Source organism: Limulus polyphemus, unplaced genomic scaffold, assembly GCF_000517525.1.
Source record: "Limulus polyphemus unplaced genomic scaffold, Limulus_polyphemus-2.1.2 Scaffold7453, whole genome shotgun sequence".
Lineage (NCBI taxonomy): Eukaryota > Metazoa > Arthropoda > Merostomata > Xiphosura > Limulidae > Limulus > Limulus polyphemus.
Genome location: NW_013673063.1, coordinates 16,498 through 36,192, shown reverse-complemented (window position 1 = coordinate 36,192; position 19,695 = coordinate 16,498). Strand labels below are relative to the sequence as shown.

The window sequence follows — 19,695 nt, the reverse complement described above, 5'->3', positions numbered from 1 at the left end:
TAGTTGCCTTTGATGCCTTGTTCGCAATATCTTATTTTAAGGTTTTGGAAAATCTCATGATAGTAATTTATTCAACATGAGAATCACGGTAATCTCATTCGACCACATTGCAGCTTCGGTCTCCGTAAAAGTGATGGTAAAAACCGACATACACGTAGTGATTCTGTGGAAAACCTTTACAGTTGTAAAATCTAAGATTCACCTTGCCCGTCTTGCGCAGAAAGTTGTTACAAGGGAATTGACAGCATTAAGCAGTAATGCGCAGTAAAGAGCATCACACTGAGCACGTGCAATGATGGTATAAGTGGTTTCACAAACAGCAAGGGAAGATCGTTTTTGTAAAGTGTGATTAATCTTGGGTGAAGATTAAACATCTTTTAAATACATTCTTCACGTTATATTTTTTATTTCAGGGATAGGTTTTGGCACAACAGTTATTTGCTGTTTGTCCAACATTTATTATATAATCATACTGGCCTGGGCTCTTCTCTATTTCTTCCATTCTCTAACCACTGAGCTACATTGGTCTTCTTGCCAGAATGATTGGAACACCCCAAGGTGCTGGGCGTTTCACACGAAAGGAGAAAACATTACTGACATCAGTGAGACATCAGCAGAATCTGTTCACTTTCTAAACATTTCCAATGACACATCCGATGAAAAAGTGGATCCTGTTACTGAATTCTGGGAGTGAGTTACTGTTACCAGGTTGTCTTTTTTAACATTTTGTGTGTGTGTCACAAAGTAATATATATATATATATATGCTCTTGACTATTTCTTTTCCAATAAACGTAGAAATTTCCATAATTTTTCTTTTCTGCTTTAGATAATTATTATTATTAATGTTCAGCAATTACGCATAATTTCTGCAGAGTTCTCTTTTGTATGTGTGTGTGTCTGTCTGTTTTGAGGACATCCCACAATATATAAGAGAAACTTATAACCAGTAGAGGCGCTGCTGCTTTCTCTTTGGTCAGTAGTTGAAATTTAGAGATAGTGGCAGATAGCTTTAGTAAGATCGACTTAGATACAAAGTGTAAAAAAAAAAAAATTCAGTTAGGTACCCTCAATTTTGACGATAATTTCGGCCGTAATCCCAATAATATCTCAGGAAGTTTGGTCAGAGTAGGAGACATAGGTTAGTCCTAAATCATATACTAAACTAAAAAACTAAATAATGCAAAAAATAAAAGGATATATACATAACAAGTAAATGAAAAATAATAAAAATAAAATTATACATTATAGGAAGCCCCCCAGCGGCACAGTGGTATGTCTGCAGACTTACAACGCTAGAAACCGGGTTTCGATACCCGTGGTGGGCAGAGCACATATAGCCCTTGTGTAGCTTTGTGCATAATTAAAAACAAACAAACATTATAGGAAAAATGGAATATAAAGTTTCTTTCAAGACATATTAAAACTAGTTTCATCTGACTACATTGTTCTTTGTCCATCAAATTAATGTATTTTGAAATTAGCTAAGTTCATTCGGTTCTGAATATAACAGAACTATGAGCGCCCGCAGGAAGGGGCAAGGGAGGTCACTTGACTCCCCCCCCCCCTGTATTTTCAAAAAGAAAAAAAAAACTAGATATGTAAAATTATACTTCTATGTTATTGAAAAACCATTAGGTATTTGTATTTCGATTCCATAATTTTTTCAAACTTGATTTACTTGACCCACCCACCCCTAATTTTTTCTGCGGGCGCTCTTGTACGGAATTGTCGTATTTCGCCATTATATTTTTCTAGAATAAGCCCAAAACTTTGAGTAAGTGGATAATCGTTAATAGCAATATGCAGCTTTACGTGTTTTCGAGCCTTCACACTTTACTCATAACTAAATCAGCTTGTATCAGTTAGCTCGATACTCGTGGTGGGTAGAGCACAGATAGCCCATTGTGTAGCTTTGTGCTTAACTATAAACAAACAAACAAACAGTTAGCTCGATGATGTAGAATGTTATCTAAATAGCTTTTATACTCTCTAGTTGTTAAGGTAGATTCGCATGGATTTTATTTGTATATAGATTTAGATTCGCAAATTAATGTTTAGATCACTTCTAAAATTAGTTGATGTTTTCGATTTTTTAAAATGGCGCTGACATAGATATATATTAGTTGACAGAACCACTTTTGTTTTACTATTTAATAGATATTGCAACCCCTTCTGTTTACTTATTGATCGGACGAATTTCGCAACAACATAAAACACCACACGTAAATTTTGTTGTTTCAATCAAGATGGTTAAATATAGTTGAACATTAATTGTATGCTCAGTAAGTAATTTGTTCAATCTTCGTAGCTTTAAATCATTGGCATTTGTAGAAACCAAAGTGGTCTAGACTTACTCAGTTTGTGTTTTCCTGTAAAATTTACTAACAACTTTTAGTCCAATATGATTATTTAAAAGACGATTAGTATAAACTCGGTTTCCTTCTCAACAGGAGGAAGATTTTGAGGATATCCAATGGTATAGACGAAATTGGGGTCGTCAACTGGGACTTGGCGCTATGTCTATTTCTGGCGTGGATCTTGTGCTATTTTTGTATCTGGAAAGGTGTGAAGTTTACAGGAAAAGTAAGAAAATCACTCTTCCGAAACGTTCGTATATATTGGAGTTGGCCCGGCATAGCCAGGTGGTTAGGGCTCTCGACTCGCAATCTGAGGGTCGCGGGTTCGAATCTCCGTTCCACCAAATATGCTCGCCCTTTCAGCCGTGAGGACATTATAATGTTACGGTCAATCCCACTATTCGTTTGTAAAAGAGTAGCCCAAGAGTTGGCGGTGGGCGATGATGACTAGCCGCCTTCCCCCTAGTCTTTCACTGCTAAATTAGAGACGGCTAGCGCAGATTGGGAGAGAGCTTAGACAGTCTTAAGTAACTGCAGGTCATACATGTGAATTTTACATGTTGTGGTTGCACGTGATTAATGGAAGGCTTTATACATTCAAACATTTAACATTTCAAATTTCTAACCTTTAATTTTGAATATTAGCAAAATGAAATGCATCATATTGGCACATTAGTTTTTACGACGTATCAAAACTAGAAAGAGTGAAAAATAACACCCTCAATGGCAGTAGATTGTAGTCTCGAATTCACTTTTTTTAATGCTGTGTTAGATATTTATTTTTGGAATTTCGCGCAAAGCTACTCGAGGGCTATCTTCGCTATCTGCACTTAATTTAGAAGTGATAGATTACAAATAAGGAGACTAGTCAACACCACAAATCACCAACTCTTGTGCTACTCTTTTGCCAACGAAAAACGTAATTGACGGTCATGTTATAACGCCCTCACGGCTGAAAGAGTGAGCATGTTCGGTGAGGGGGATTCGAACTCGCGACAGGCAGATTGCAAGTCGAGCTCTCTAACCACCAGGCCATGTCAGGTTCTACTATGTTAGAAACCAGTTAAAATGTAGGATACTTTTATAATAGTTGTGTATGCTGAACGTTTGAGACTGATATGTGAAGGTTAACTTAATGAACAAGAAACCACCGCAGAGACAGTTTTGGGCGAACACGGATTATAAGTTTAAAGTCTTACACATCAGTTGTATGTAACTAGTGGTAGACTTTTCGTACCAATCCAGATTTAAAATATATAATTTCTATCGCTTTAACTATAGGATAACGTCAAAGATAATACACTTTAATAAAACTCTTTCTCCAGATAATCCGAAACACTTGCTCTGCCTTTGGTTTAGCGTGTGGTACTCATGTCCACTGATATCCAGTGGTAAATGCCAAAATCCGCATCCCCCGGTAAGAGAGTGGTAAGTTTACGGATTTACGACGCTAAAATCTGGGGTTCAAATCCCCATGGTGGATACAGCAGATAGTCCAATGTGGCTTTGTTCTAAAACAAGAAACAAACGAGTCAAGATTCGTAATAAACAACAGGCTTCTGTTTCATAAAGAATAAATCGAATGCTGGCAGCATTATACAGTGACAAATAAGAATTATTTGTTGAAAACAATTAACAATAACTGCAAGCACACTTAGCTGATTTGAAAATTCTGTTTTCTGGGGTAGAGAGATAATAGATTGCTTGATTGCGTCTGTACCACAGAGCTGACCCTAACAAAAGCCTTATTGCTGTATCCCACAATTCTGAATTACCTACGTCGACAGTCGTTTCCAATAATGCTCATCCAAGGGGACATTAACTCCCTGTTCATAATAACTTATACAAGTAAATTTACCATCCCTTTTCTTGGGTATGACCGAAACCCCAGAGGAACGATAATACAGAATCATGGCCAAGCAAGTACACTTCAGATAAAAATTAATGAACGTTTATTGTCCACATCTAGTTTACGAGAACATTAGCTAAATGCACAAAGAAAGCTAGAAAGAAAAGATATAATATTTTCTATATATGAAAAGATAAAATTTAGCAGTTTACCTGCTCCCTTATCTAAGAATCTTCGTAGGCCCAAAACTTAAAATATTATGTTAAAAGGATGAATCAAATAGCTATAATAGCCTTAAGATCACATATGACGAACTTTGACCATGGTCAAGATGCTATGACACATTCACAAATGGAAATAAAATTAGATTGATTATAAAACTGAAATTAAGATTACAGAATTAAATAAAAATTAATATGGAAATAATTCAAACCACCATAAACTGATTACTATTAAATTAAACAATATGAATCTAAAACCAAAATCAAACAGTTACAAAAAAAAAAACAGGATTGAGCATTTGATAGTGATGGTACAGGATGCAATGACAAACGACTCAGACCATGGTTCACTTGATAGCCATGAGCATACACCACTTCGCTACAGAATTATCCAGCTTCTTTGACGATGGTGGTTGGAGGGTCCAAGGCAAGTTGGCTGAGGAAGTGACACTGGCTATATAATTAGTGGTTGGCTCCATCTTGGTTTTCCTCCTCCTCTTACCAGATGTTTTGAAGATTGATGTGGCTGACGAAATTGACATCATATTGTTTGGTGATGACACACCCTTCCACTGGGCACTTATGACAAAGTAATTTGAGTTACAAGAGCCAGTAGTCATCGTACTAGAGATGAACTGGCTGTGATGTGGACATGTTATGGCTGTTGGGCTGGCAACTGTGCCATTGGCCAGGGGTGACTCTAGGGCTTAATTGCCAGTGGATCCTAGTTTCCTGTTACAAATCCTAGCTACTTTTTCTGAAATATTCCTCTATTGGTTTTGGGTAATGACTTTCCAGGAGCTATTGGAGAATGTCAAAGTCTTCACAATCCTCTAGCAAGAAATATTTCATTTTCTGGTAGATGGTCAGGCAACCAGCTGTCAAAAGAGGCTGAGATAAAAATAACCAGTGGCCAAAAATTCATACCTTTTTACAGAAAAAGTTAGGATTTAAAACTACAAGTCAACTCGACCTCTGATAGATCAGAAGTTAACTTAGCAATGTAGGTTAAATGTCACAGCCATTTATGACACGGCATAAACTTCCTTACCAAACATACACAATGCCCCCCAGTGGTACAGCGGTATGTCTGCGGACTTACAACGCTAGAATCCGGGTTTCGATACCCATGGTGGGCAGAGCACAGATAGCCCATTGTGTAGCTTTGTGCTTAATTACAAACAAACCAAACATACACACACCTCAATATTCAAATGAAATTTCCTATTCTCCTGAAAAATGATGAGCTTGTTTATTTCAAGTTCATGTGTATAACCAAGTATTTTCAGACCAGTGTGTATAGAATACAACATATAACTAAAGACGAAGTTGGTCCAATGGAGAAAAAAACTGGTATCGATAAAATATCGTGTGAACATTGAATACTTATATAGAACAATCTAGAAGAAATTGTAAAATAAAGATTAAATGAACACAAAAGATAAGTTAAAAATATCCCCCAATGACTCAGAGGTAATTCTGAAGGCTTATAGCACTAAAAACATGGTTTAGAAACCCGTGATGGGCAGAGCACAAAAAGCCCATTGTGTAGCTTTACGCTTAACTACAAACAAACAGAAGCGTTAAAAATGATAAAATTTAGGTTTCAAGTTTAGTTGCACATAGTAATGAAACATAATAGCATATGATTCAATGGGAAAGAACTGTTATTTTATCACAACCCTAAGTGTCAACGGTAAAAATAACCGTGAATCTATTGAATTAAATATAATAAAAATAATTTTAACATCTTAAGTAAAAACGAAGGGTTAGTATGACAAGTTATCAGTAGATGGTGTGGAATTCTTTAAGTTACATCAGTATGTAAATTTGCTTTTGATCATGTGATTCTTTAGTAGAGTGTATAGATCTTAGCTTTTGTTTGTAATTAAGCACAAAGCTACACGATGGACTATCTGTGCTCTGCCCACCACGGGTATCGAAACCCGGATTTTAGCGTTGTAAGTCCGCAGACATACCGCTTAGCTTTGGGGGGGGGGGCTTAGCTTTTGTAAAATATTGCATTCCTGATGGTGATAAAATAGTACATCGAAACATGTAAAATTTATGAGACCAAGTTTCTATCATTGTACAACAGATTTTTGAGGAAATGGTTTATTGTATATTAAGAATTGAGTCAGTCTTATTTCAAATATTTATTGTGTACTATCAAACGTTGGCTGTCTTCTACAACTGTTATATGTAAAGACATTAATTCAAACTTGGACGGTATCGTAAAAATAAAAGTAATCTTGGACAGATATAAGTAGAAATGACTATTCCCGCTATAACTCGCCTTTTAGATCCAAATGTTTGTTGTCAACTATACGAATAAATATATATAGTCCAATGCATTTAGTAACGCTAGGGGGAAGAGGAAAATTCCTTTTTCTGTTATTAACACAATAACTAGCCTGGTTTTTATTCCACTAAACCTATGTAGGCAGTGGAAAACCCACTACACCAAATTAACCTGAAATGCGTTACTTGGAGTAAATCTGGAAAAGCGATAATAATAATATGATATAAATTCCCTGAAGATTTATACAGTCCACGATGGACACAATAATGTGGCTTTACCATAAAAACAAACCAAACTTTTTAGATGAGTGATCCATCTGCTTTGGAAATATTAAACGTGTTTTTGTCAGTATTTTGCTCTTTCTTGCAACCAGTTTGATATTACAGGTAATATCTCGTGCTTGGCAGCACTGATTGGAGTTCGAGCGGTAATTAGCATTGCTTACTTGTGTCTTATTTATCACACACGAAGTGTTTAGTCAACGTGTATTTCTTGATTTCAGGTTGTTTATATCACTGCTACTACCCCCTACCTTGTACTCACTGTGTTGTTGATCAGAGGAGTCACACTGCCAGGTGCACTTGATGGAATTCTCTTTTACTTGATGCCTGATTTTTCACGACTAGCTGAGGGACAGGTAATCTTCCTTTATGTTTAACTATAATTATGTTATATTGCTTAGGAGAAAGCTGCTTGTAAGAAATACGATCTTTAAAACAGGGATGAATAGTCCTTCAAATTCTAGAAGATCAAATAATAAAAATTCAGTACTGGAAATCCTGGAATAATGACTGTTTTTAAATCGTGGCAGGCTATCCTTTTAAGAGTTTGCTAACAAAGACTTAACATAATTTAGCCGTTCTATATTTTAAATATTCGATTATTAATAGTTTATTAATACTAGCAAAACAATATTGCTTAAAGCCTTGTTTGCCTTCCATGCACTTGCACATTTTTTGTTTATATAAATATAAAACGTTAATTTAAAGAAAAAAATATTTTTTACCTAAAGAGGGTAAAAGTGCAGTATTTTTTCGCAAACTAGAAAGTTATGAATTATATACATAAATGTATATCAATAGTATTACTGTAATGCAAAGGTTTTATTATTTGGGTACTCAGCCACACTAATGTCCAACAATTATTCGCAATGGTTATCAGATTAAAGAATAGCTTTGAACCCATACAGTAAAGGAAAAACAAACAAATACAAGTGAGTGGATGGAACAAAAATCTGTAGTCATACTTTATTTTAACTGGCTTTAATATTTCTTATACAGATAGTCTCTTATTGCTGGAGAAAGCACAACTGCACGATAGAAGACGGGAGCAATAATCATGAAGATCCCATACTTTTAAGTCAAACAAAATCCCTACAATTCTAGATTACCTACACTAATGATAACTATATATTTCTAAAGGAGATAAACCCCAACATATATTAACACGCAGAAGTCTCTGTGCCCCTCCTTCAAATGAGTATGACGTCACTGAGAACATGACACGGGAACAGGGTCAAGCAAGTATAAGCCTTATTAAGCAAACTTTGTGGTCGTAGCATTTGCCTTAGCTAGAGGTTTAGCGCAAGTTTACGACGTTTCTACTTTTATTTTACAAAAATTTCAACTAAATACACGCAGAACACCTGCATGAAAATATAAAAAAGTTACCTGAATATACATAGCTAAATAAAGACACATTATTTCTAGTTACTGAAGGGTGAAATTAACCTTTCTTTAAATTGTAACATTACAACATTGAGATAGGCTTACTCACAACAGTTTAAACAACTTGGGGTATGTACAATAAAAAATTACCTATACACACTAGTAGTAAGATAAGCCTACAATAACTTTAAAATATATCGTTAATCAAGTTTTTACAAGATTACTTTACGTGTAACAACATACAGTGGTCTTAACTTTATCTATTCCAAAGTTCCACGTTCTCATGTTTAACTGTACAAACTCTGCTTTCTCACAACATATAAAATATCCTTACAACTGTACGAAGTAATCTCAAACTCAACTTTTCAAAATGGCCATACAACAGTATAGAATATATTTCGGTATATACATTCACAATCCGAGCACGAAAGACATATGTTATTTAAAAAATAGTTGTCAGCCGAAACGACTCTTGTGAGTACAATATTTAAATATTAGATGAAATTAGTAGTTTTAGTTTTGTTCTGTTTCTTTACTAGGTTTGGATTGATGCAGGAACGCAAATCTTTTACTCTTACGCAGTTGCATTTGGAGCCATGACTGCTTTAGGGAGTTATAATAAGTTTCATAACAACTTTTACAAGTAAGAGGAACTTGAGAAGCATGATCTCATTACTGTTTCATTCAATGGTGTTTGTTGAGTACACTGTTTGACTATATATGTGCGTTTTAGCTAACGTTAAATGTAAAGCTGTGTTTGAGAGATAGTGTCATGAATGTATTTTCTGTGCATGTTTATTAATTGTTTAAACTGTGTTATAAATCGTCTTTTTCTTCGTGCAGGTTCCCCAGTAAGTCGGTGGTAAGTTTACTGACTTACAACGCTCAAATCCGGGGTTCGATTCCCATTGTGTGGTTTCGCGCTAAAACAAACATTTTATAATTTCAATGATTAACACTAATTTCCTAGTCGAGCATATTTATTTCACCTGTTGCTCTGGTAATAAACCAAAATTATTTTCCGTTTTAAACTTGAAAATGTACCCTTAAGCTGTTAACTGACTTATATTGTTTAAAAATTAATTGTTTAATACATTGTCTGTAAATTAATTGTTTAAGCTGTTAATTATGAAGGTTGAATAACAGTTTATTTGTACATATTAACATGAATAACAGAACGGAGAAGATGGCAAACCCTGTCTAGAGACAAGTACCGTTATTACAGCAGGAAATGAAGCTTCATTTCCTGCTGTAATAGCGGTACTAGCCTTTATGCAGGGTTTGCCATCTTCTCCGTTCTTGGATTCATGGCAAAAGAATCTGGTATGCCGATCAGCAAGGTTGCAGAATCTGGTATGATATATTTTGTATCATTGTTTATGATGGGAACCCCATCTAGGTACAGTTAAAAGAAACACTTGATACACAGTGTGTTTGACAATATGTTTCAAAATGTTTAACGTTTTTTATTATAAAAATTACATTGACATGTAAATTTCACGTATAAACTAGGCCTTTCAACCTTTCTGTAGTTATAAGCCTTATAGGAATTCCCATGAAAACAATTAGAAGTTTTGCACAACTACAAGACAGTTGAGTACTTTGTAACCCTGTGGTGGTTCTGCTTATGTTTAAACAGTAAAATGAGGGTTACTGTTCCGTGAGTAGAACATCTTGTAAGACTGTTACGATTACAAAGAATATTGAACTCGGTTAATAATTTAGAACTGATGTATGTATATATGTAAACAGACACTAACTGAAAGCCAATTAGCTAGTTAATTCTAGGTTTCTTTGCAAACGTGACTAAATATTTCACCAAATTTGAGAAATGTAATTTCACTTATATTTTTGAGCTTAGATTAAAATTGTCTTTAAAAGATAAAAAATATTGTTATTTAAGAAGATATCTATAGTGATACATCGTACATTGAAACTACTATTTGATTTCAATAACCGTGAAAAGTGTTTGAGACGCATTTTTACCTTTTTAAAGGCTTTTCTAAATATATCAACTATTACATAAAAACTGTGAAGAAAATGTTAGGCTTACAAATGAATAAGTAAAGGAGATGAGTTTAGTTTACTTGTTGAAACAAATAGGTATTAGACTAGACTTAATATTTTTTGCACAGTTATATACTAAAGGATACGTTGAAAACCAATTATTGTAATTTTTTAATGTTTTTATAAAACTTTTGTATACTAACTTATACTTCACTGTTTTGAACAAAGATACAAAGAGTTTGATACAAAGTAAATTTGTCATTGTTTAAAGGCAAATTAAACGGAGTTAACAAACAAAATAATAGCTGAAAATCTAAATTTAGTAATTGATAGCAATTATAAAATGAACAGTTGCTGTCAAACACACTCAAGAAATTTTGTTTTTATCACACAACCTCGCATCTACATCAGTTATGCTACATTGATATACTGATGCTTGACAAAACTGGTCATTTAAGAAGGGGAAGGGAAAAAAATCTCGAACGAGCATAGACAGTAGAGGAACAACTAATGGATGGTGGTTCTTTTTAAGCTCTGGTTACTTAAGTATGTATTTCTCAAACATATTCTTTAAAGAATGCTAAATTATAGTTTACTTTACAGAACTTAGTTGATATTTATGGCTTTTTACAAAAAGCAATTAATAATTACCCTTTTTTTATACTTTCTCATGTAACGAGGTTATCCCACACAAATAACGGATGGTGTTCATGTTCTTATAAATACCAGAAGGTTATTTATCCCACAGAAATAATGGGTGATGTTCACATTCTGAAGCACAAGAAGCTTAGTTATCCCACAGAAATAATGGGTGATGTTCATATTCTGAAGCACCAGAGGCTTATTTATCCTACAGAAATAATGGGTAATGTTCATGTTCTCCAACACCAGAAGGTTACTTATCCCACAGAAATAATGGGTGATGTTCATGTTCTGTGTTAGATATACACAACTGTTTCCGTTTAAATATAGTGCGAGTATTAAATTTAATTATTTTTTAGAAGCAATAGTTTTATCGCAGGTTTATTTACATAACTGTTTTCGAATCATACGTTGTGTAGTTCAATTGTTGTGAATTGGTGATTGTTGTATTATTGCGTCACGTTAGTTGAACCTTCTGAGTTTTTCTCGTTGTTTTAATTAAGTATTATTGCATCGTAATATTTCGTAGTGTGTGGAACATTCTAGGCCTCTGTCGGGCTACAAATACACATCCAAATATAGTTTGATATATAGATAGAGAGTTAGATAGATCTAGTCATCAAGAGCATATGATGACGATTTTTAAAGTGAAATTATCACAGAGTGTATTGTAATAGCACAGCAGGAAAATAATTCTTCTTGTCAAATTGTGTTCTAAAGTAATTGATGTAGCCTGTGTGGAATTGACGAAAAAGAGACAATTATTTAAAGCTCTGGATACAATTGTAATAACCAACAGTATAACAAACATTTGTATATACATTTGTTTTATCTTATTATATTATTTTAAATCAGTTGAATTGTGTGCTGTTTGTTTGTTCTTGAAATGTGTCGCCAACAAGTCACAGACACTTACTGTAAAGAATCTGGCCCATACAAAAAAAACTAAAAGTTGGCGAGCCAGCCAGGATCTATAGTGGTAAACGGCGGTAGAAATAGACGTATAGACGTAAACAACTGGCAAATAGGCCTATATAAGCTCAGCTTTAATGGTGGTAAAAATATTGTAGAGGTCATAACCACACTATATAACCACGTCGACTGACTTTGATAAGTGGATAGAGAAGGGCACACGACTTGGGCTCAAAGATGGAGATCTACAACAGTGTTTTAAACAACAACAAGACCCAGAGAGAGAAGAGCATCAAAAGAGAAAGAAATAAAAAGGCAGAGAAGAGAAGAAGAGAAAGAAGAAAATGAGAGAGAGGAGAGATCAGAAATATAGAGAATAAGAGCACAAATTGAGATTGCCAAGCTCACCCAATAGAAAAATGGAGGACCCAAGAATGACAATGGGGTCAGGACCAGCCGAACCAAGCTGTCCAAATTTGATGAACAGAAAGACAACATGGATGCTTTCTTGGGGAGGTATGAAAGATTTGCCTAAAGTCAGAACTGAGACAAATGTGACTGGGCAGTCTGTCTCAGTCCCATTCTCACAGAAAAAGGCCTTCAAGTGTACGTGGGCATGACAGTTAAAAGTGGCCTCGCTGAAATGCTATGAACTTACCGAGGAAGATTTTCACCAGAAGTTCAGTGAAGTCAGACCTGACACTGGAAAACTTTATTTAAGTTTGTGGCACGTCTACAGCAATGCTTCATAAGGTGGACTGACATAGCCAAGTATGAAGATAATTTTTAAAGACTGGCAGCTATAATGATATGTGAACAGTTCATGATCATGTGCTCCACTGACACATCACTGTTCCTAAAGAAGAGAGCACCGAAAGTCATGGACGGGATGATAAAGCTGGCAGAATAGTATATAGAAACCCTTGGAGGGAGTATATATATAACCGGCAAGTACAAGAATAACCAGTCAAAGTTGAAATCAGGGATTGCTGACCAGAAGCAGGATGCTATGAAAGGTGACAAGAAGTCAACAGACAAAAGGGATAATAAATGCTATGCCTGTTCTAAAATAGGGCACACAGCAGGTGAGTGCGAATCTGTCACAACAAACACCAGAAACAAATTCAACATAGAGCAGCTGGAGCTACCTACAAAGATGCTGCAGCCAACAAACAAGAAAAAAGTGACTCTCATCATGATTGCTGTTGCCAGAAAAAAGATAATGAAGACAATTCATCAGATTCACCACAAGAAGGAAGCACTATCACCATGATTAGTCAGTGCACGATTGATGATCAATTCAAGTTAGGAAACGGGTCAACAGTGCCAGTAGTGATTGGAGCATGTGAAAAACATCGATAGATGCCAACAAACCACAACATGTCAGTAGGTGAAGGCTATATCGGGGACAAGAAAGTGAAATGTTTTCGAGACACGGGGTGAGGCAGTGCAGCAGTGAGAACCAGTCTAGTATATGATAGCCAGATGACGAGCAAGGTATATCTGTGTATGCTGATTGAGTGGACAGTGAAAAAGTTCCCATAGCAAAAATAAAGGTGGACACTCCATACTTCGTGGGATAACTTGATTCATGTGTGTGAAGGCACCCATCTATGACTTGGTGATTGGCAATATACCAGGCAGTAGAAGTTTGGAGGAACCAGACAGGAAGGAGACTGATGTGGCACCTGCAATAACAGAATACCGGACCCAAGTGATGAAGTTGGCTCACGAGTCAATTATGGGAGGACACCTAGGAGCAAAGAAGATGGCAGACAGAATCACCAGCAACTTCTATTGGCCGAGGGTCATCACAGATGTCACCATATTCTGCAGGTCATGTGACATCTGCCAAAGGACAGTACCTAGAGGGAAGTTAGCCAAGGTGCCACTGTATGAAATACCTCTCATAGAAGAGCCATTCAACAGAGGAACTTTGGAATTGATCGGACCACTAGCTAAACAGCTCTTTACCACCCCCTACAACCCCAGAGTCAACGGAGCCTTAAAGAGCATCTTGAAGAATATGTGCCAGGATAGACCACGTGACTGGGACAGGTATCTGCAGGAAGTGTTATTATTTACTTAACGAGAAGTCCTACAAGCAAGTACAAGATTTTCATCCTTCGAGTTATTGTACAGAAGAACAGTACGAGATCCGATACAGATATTGAAAAAACTGTGGACAGGAGAAGAAGAGTCAGAAGTGAGAAACACACACCAGTACGTGTTAGACCTCAGAAACCAAGTAGAGGAGACCTGTTAACTTGCTCGAGAAAGCTAGTATGCAGTTCAAGACAGTCAGAAGCACTTCTATGTCAAGAATACCAAGGATCAACGTTTCAAGGTCGGACAGAAGGTCTTGGTTCTGCTACCAACAGACAACAACAAACTCACCCTGAAATGGAAAGGATCATATGAAATGCAGAAAGTGGTCTAAAGAATGGACTTTAATGTTTCATATTCTGAAACAACAGAAGGTATTCTATCCCAGAGATACACCAGAAAGTTACTTATTTCACAGAAATAATGGGTGGTGTTCATGTTCTGAAACACCAGAAGGTTACTTATTTCACAGAAATAATGGGTGCTATTCCTGTTCTGAAATACCAGAAGGTTACTTATTTCATAGAAATAATGGGTGTTATTCATGTTCTGAAATACCAGAAGGTTACTTATTTCACAGAAATAATGGGTGCTATTCCTGTTCTGAAATACCAGAAGGTTACTTATTTCATAGAAATAATGGGTGCTATTCATGTTCTGAAACACCAGAAGATTACTTCTCATTCATTTTAACTGTCTGTTAAAGAATGTGAATTAATACTGGTAAATAAAACTGTGTGTGATAAGGTGTTACTTGTCACTTTGACATTTTTATCACACTTTCCTTTGGTAACTGTCCCCCAGTGACTCAGGGATAAATCTGAAGACTTATAACACTAAAAACCGGATTTCAGTACATGTGGTGGGTACAGCACAGACAGCCCATTGAGCTGCTTGATGCTTAACAACAAACAAACAAACCTTTGGTAATTACGACTTGTTGTTTTTGGCTCAAATTATGCTAACTATTCATATTAAATATTTGTACTTTATTTATTTTTCAACATTATATCTTCTATTTGTTTTGTTTTTTGTTTTCAAAATATTGAGTATTATTTGATTTCTTCACCATTTTTGACGACTGTTGATATTTCGTCCCCAGGAGAGAATATCAGATTTCAATAGAGGGGTGATGACTTTTTTGGAAGCCTTGGGGAGTCAAACTCGTGGATGGACTTAGATTTTTTAAAAGGTTAAAGTACAAAAGCCACAGTCTCTTTTGGGAGCATTCGCTTTGATTATTTCCTATAATATTTAAGAATCATTCAAATACCACAAACTACACATTTTTATGTGTATTATTCCCAGAACAAACAATTATATTAATGGCACCACTATTCAACATTTTCACTACTGTTTGCTTTATAATTTTGACTAATGTTTGATTTTTTCGTCTATGTTTTGGTTTTTGACTGCTTGTTCATGTATTATTATTATTTTGAATAGGTCCTGGTTTAGCATTCATTGTTTATCCTAAAGCAATATCCGAGATGCCTTTATCGCCTCTGTGGGCTATCATCTTCTTCTTGATGATAATTATGCTTGGATTAGACAGTCAAGTAAGTACTGGTCTTGTTATCATGATCTACCTCGTGGGGTTATTTATGCATGATGTAAGCTCACATCCTGTTACAATTAATTGTAGCATTACTGTAATGGTGAGACAAAATGATGCTAAATATTTCACCAATTTACGCTTTCTGCTAGTGATTGGTTTTGGTTTTAGTTATAAGAATTCATTATGGGACTTATGGGATGTCGTTGGATTTTGGAAGAACAAAGTTGTTATAGGAAAATATATTTCATTTGAATTCTCTCGTCAAGTTATTTTCACAGCTGAAAATTGTAGCTCTGTTTCTTGAAAATAATTTACTTTTGAAACTAGGTTCAATGGACGGCAACTGCCTGTTGTAGAAACAAACTTTTCAACTTAGTTTCATCATGAATTCTCTGCCTAAACAATCTATCAAAGAATCTACTATTTTTAGAGAAATTCAGTGCGTTGTCCAACTTCTCTGTGAGAGTTGTAGAAATTCACAGAAGCTCTTTGTATTGTTTAAGAAATTCGGTATGCTGTTTAGAAACGTTTGTTATTTTGTTGTGTAGAGAAGTCTACTGCATTGTTGTCTAATAAAAAAAAACACTGTTAAATAATAGGTTCAACAATCGCCAAGTTTTTTATATTTTGATTTAAAGAAGGATGACGTTTCGAGCTGGCACTCTTCGTCAGATCGTACAGTTTACAACAAAGCTATACAACGGCTATACATCTAAATCCAAAGTCGTGAACTTTTTTTTCTAAAAGACACTACATTGATTCTTTCATTCACGAAACAACCACCAAAGCTAGTTCATATACCAAGGATCAAACACTCAACCCTATCAAGAAAGAACACATCGATCGTATTCCACTTGTGTTAACATACCATCAGACCAACAAGACGATCAAAGATATTATACTAAATAATTACACAATACTTACTGAAGACCCTACTACTAAATCTCTTTTCAAGGTCCCACCCATTATTTCTTACAGACATGACAAAAACCTAAAAAAAAAATCCTGGTGCACAGTGACCTTAAACAAAAACAAAATGATATTCCAGGTACTTACGCATGTAAACGAAACAGGTGTGATACCTGCCCACATATAAACAGCACTACACATATACAAAGAAAAAACACAACTTTCGACAGAAGACAGTCCTTTACATGCACCACTGAATGTATCATTTACTGTATAATTTGCAAAGAATGCAATAGTTTATACGTTGGACAAACAGGCCGTCGACTCGGTGATCGAGCACGAGAACATCTAAACCATAGAACTGTAGGACCAGGATACACCTATAGGTAAACATTTCACCATCAACAAACATACAGTTGAGGATTTTACGATTCTTAGACTTATTAGTGCTCCAACAGACATTCACAAAATAGAACGACTGGAAAGGAGATTAATCTATAATCTGGGGACCCTACAACAATCTGATTTAAATGAACGCTTTTCTTTCCTTTAGATTTCTATTTTTCCATTTTTTTCCATTTTATTTGCTATATGTTTTATCTTTTTTATGTAATAGAAATAATTTTGCACAGAATTTTCACGCTCTATTTCCAAATACTACGCATACAATTGCTTTTATTTCTGCGCCTGCGCTTTTGTTGTAAGCTGTACATCTGACGAAGAGTGCTAGTTTGAAACGTCATCCTCATTTAAATAAATATATAAAAATACTTGGAGATTGTTAAACCTATTATTTAACTTTGCTATTTTTGTCGCTTATGCGGTTATAACTACATGTTTCTTTTTAGAAAAGATCACTGCACTGTTTAGAGAACTTCACTATGTATTATTTAGAAGTTAACTGTATTGTTTAGAGAACTTCACTATGTATTATGTAGAAGTTAACTGGATTGTTTAGAGAACTTCTCTATGTATTATGTAGAAGTTAACTGGATTTTTTAGAACATAATACATAGAGAAGTTCTCTAAACAATACAGTTAACTTCTACATAATACATAGTGAAGTTCTCTAAACAATCCAGTTAACTTCTACATAATACATAGAGAAGTTCTCTAAACAATCCAGTTAACTTCTACATAATACATAGAGAAGTTCTCTAAACAATACAGTTAACTTCTACATAATACATAGAGAAGTTCTCTAAACAATCTAGTTAACTTCTGAACTTCTCTATGTATTATGTAGAAGTTAACTGGATTGTTTAGAGAACTTCACTATGTATTATGTAGAAGTTAACTGGATTGTTTAGAGAACTTCTCTATGTATTATGTAGAAGTTAACTGGATTGTTTAGAGAACTTCTCTATGTATTATGTGGAAGTTAACTGTGTTGTGAGGTTAGTAACAATTCACTATATTACTTATAGAAGTTTATTGCATTGTTGTCTAGAAAAGTTTACTGAATTAAGATTTCTTTACAAAATCACTAAATGAACACTATCGGTTTGCTTCCTGACAAATGTTTTTTCACTATTCTTTTATTCCTTAATTGAAAAAAATGTGGCTTATTGAGAACGACGTGGGTTATATGGGAGTTACAAAGTTTGGTAGTTATCAAGTTTTGAATATAACCGTGTTAATATGGCCTGTCTGATACATCAGCAGGTTAATTATGTTCTGGTGTGTTTAGTAATAACAGTGCACGTATGTGGCCTGATTGATACCAGGTTAATTATGTTCTGGTGTGTTTAGTATATAACTATGTGTAAATATGACCCGATTGATACATCAGCAGGCTAATTATGTTCTGGTGTTTAGTAATAACAATGCACTTATGTGGCCTGATTTATACATCAACATGTTAATTATATGGGTGTGTTTATTATATAACTGTGTGTTAATATGGCTTGACTGATACATCAGCAGGTCAATTATGTTCTGGTGTGTTTAGTATATAACTGTGTGTTAATAAGGCCTGACTGATACATCAGCAGGTCAATTATGTTTTGGTGTGTTTATTTTTAGATAAAAAGCAACTTTTTATGATGTACTTTAGAAAATCTACTCCGCAGAAATTAAGTGTTTAATCTTTGTTTTATGTTATAATGTGAGGAATTAAAGATCATCTGGCGTCTGTTTTTGTGCTGTAGTTGTTCACACTAAACTTTGTTTTCTATATCTTAAAATTCATTTGTTTGTACTTTTCACTTTACAGAGTTGAAAAAAAAATATATAGGTGCAATTTTCATTTCAGTTTGTTTGTGTAGAAGGTGTAATTACAGCTGTTGTAGATTCCTTTCCCGAAATACTAAGAAAAGGCTACAGGCGAGAAATATTTATTGCTTGTTACTGCTTCACTGCCTTCTTGGTTGGACTGTGTATGGTGACCGAGGTAGGTTTAATGTTAAATTTTAAATTCCTCTGACGAAAGTTTTCAGAACCATTTAAGTCTCGAGTGCATGCGTAATGAAGAGACTGAACATGAAGTTTGAAAACTTTTCCAATGCTTCATCCATTTTCAAATGATGTTTACCATTGTGATGTTTGGTGACTTTAAAGTCACGATCTTAAGCCTACTGAAGTGATTAAACAATTAAGAACTAACCGAACGACTCCAATTCTCTAATATTTGACACTTACCTATGTAACAGACAATCCCCGAAAACGCTTGAAACTGCAAAGGATCATATCAGCATATATCCCATAATGCCTCAAATGAACATTACCTTTCTAAGCCTTGTGCCCGTGTTTTGTTTTAAACGATGCATGTAAAAACAAGATAATCCTGATAATGCCTCAAATAAACAATATATGACGTATCTCATAACGTCTCAAATGCTTAATATCTGTCAGCTGTGCGCCCGTGTCTTTAATTAAGAAGGATGCATAAAACAACAAGATGACATCATCTCAAGACATTCTGAAAATGCCTCAAATGAAAAATGTTTTTCTTTGGCTTGCACTTGTTCCTTTAAGGACAACTTGTTATAAAAATTGTTTCTTTATTACCTGTACGAACCTGATATTCACAAATGGAACCGGTTTCCCAACAAATTTCAAATAGGTAACTCTGCATTAACGGCAGTGAGGGTCGTGGGTTCGAATCCCTGTCCCACCAAACATGCTCGCCCTTTCAGCCGTGGGGGCGTTATAATGTGACGGT

General features: G+C 35.1%; 1 pseudogene; it reads left to right on the top strand.

Annotated features, from left to right (window-relative positions):
* The first annotated feature begins 413 nt into the window (after window positions 1–413).
* Window positions 414–19,695, top strand: part of LOC106474624 — a 25,805-nt pseudogene continuing 6,523 nt past the window's right edge.